The sequence below is a fragment of the Apium graveolens genome, chromosome 4 (genome assembly GCF_009905375.1).
Source record: "Apium graveolens cultivar Ventura chromosome 4, ASM990537v1, whole genome shotgun sequence".
Lineage (NCBI taxonomy): Eukaryota > Viridiplantae > Streptophyta > Magnoliopsida > Apiales > Apiaceae > Apium > Apium graveolens.
In genome coordinates, this window is record NC_133650.1 from 186,670,328 (window position 1) to 186,671,842 (window position 1,515).

The following is a 1,515-nucleotide window of genomic DNA, read 5'->3' on the forward strand; positions in this document are numbered from 1 at the left end:
AAGGATCATACCCGGGATCTTATTACTTAGGTTCCCTTAACCTTTCTCAATACATTATATTCCTTTTTATGATCCTCTATTATAATCCTTTAATTTAAATCCTTTTTATCCTGTTACCTTATACTCAATTCTCTCCGTATCTAGTGGATTTCCGGGAAAAACCAAAGTGTTCGGAATTGGATCCTGACGATCTTTACATACACTTATATACTACATAGAGTACTAATAATATCCCAGAATATCCATAACAGAACCCCTACATAGTGTGGCGTGAAAAGTTTTCTCATTCAGCTAAAACACTATTCACAAGGGTTACAAAAAGTTGAAAATTTTGGGGTTATTACAATTCGCAACCTTTCCAGACCTCAAAGTGATTGCCTTTACCTGCTCCTTAGCTTCCTTCCTTTCTGGCACTTCAGTGTCACTAGGTAATATACCAGGTTGACGATTTAGCAAGGCATTGGCAATTTGCCCAATTTGATTTTCCAAGGTCTTGATAGAAATAACTTGACTCTTGCACATAAGCTTCAACTCCTCTAGTTCAGATTTTTTATTAGCTTGTTACAGCTGGAGTTGCGGTCTTGGTGCATATTGCGGTTGCTGAAAACCAGGGGGGTTGTACTTCTTAGCTCGATATTGCTGATAAGGTTGTTGAACTGCATTCTGAGCGTTGCTCCAAATAAAATTAGGATGATTGTGCTTATTGGGATGATAAGTGGCTGGCACAGGCTGCTTTGAACGCTGAAAGTTGCTCACGAACTGAGCTGATTCACTAGAAATCACGCACTGATCAGTCTCATGGGCACCAGCACAAAGCTCACAGACACTAGCGATTTGATTAACTCCATAACTAGCCAAAGTGGCCACCTTCATCATCAAAGCCTTAAGTTGGGAAGTTATAGCAGTTGCTGCATCCAACTCCATAATTCCAGCTACCTTTCCCTGAGTCAGTCTCTGGGAAGGATTCTGGTATTCATTAGCAGCCATCAGTTCAATTAATTCATAAGCTTCATCATACCTTTTAGCCCACAAGGCTCCTCCTGATGCTGCAGCAAGCATGGGTCTAGAAGTAGCACCCAATCTATTGTATAAATAGTTAATAATCATCCAATCAGGCATGCCATGGTGTGGGCACTTCCTTACCATCTTCTTATATCGATCCCAAGCCTCATACAGAGATTCTTCAGTTTGCTGAGCAAACTGAGTAAGAGCATTCCTAATTGCAGCAGTCTTCGCCATAGGGAAGAATTTATTGAGAAACTTTTGCGTAAGATCCTCCCAAGTGGTGATAGACCCTGCTGGTAGAGAGTGTAACCGGCACTTAGCTTTGTCCCCTAGAGAGAATGGGAAGAGGCGTAGCTTGATAGCATCTTCAGTCACATCATTAAACTTGAAGGTGTCGCAGATCTCGATGAAATCCCTGATGTGCATGTTGGGGTCTTCAGTAGGAGAACCCCGAAACTGAACTGAGTTCTGTATCATCTGAATCGTGCTTGACTTGATCTCAAAAGTATT

At 41.4% G+C, this 1,515-nt stretch overlaps 1 non-coding gene across 1 annotated transcript; it reads left to right on the top strand.

The window, feature by feature from the left end:
* The first annotated feature begins 1,117 nt into the window (after positions 1 to 1,117).
* On the top strand, positions 1,118 to 1,224 carry LOC141723246 (small nucleolar RNA R71). The gene has a single exon (XR_012576231.1). It is a non-coding gene; the product is annotated as a small nucleolar RNA R71 (small nucleolar RNA).
* Positions 1,225 to 1,515: the final 291 nt, after the last annotated feature.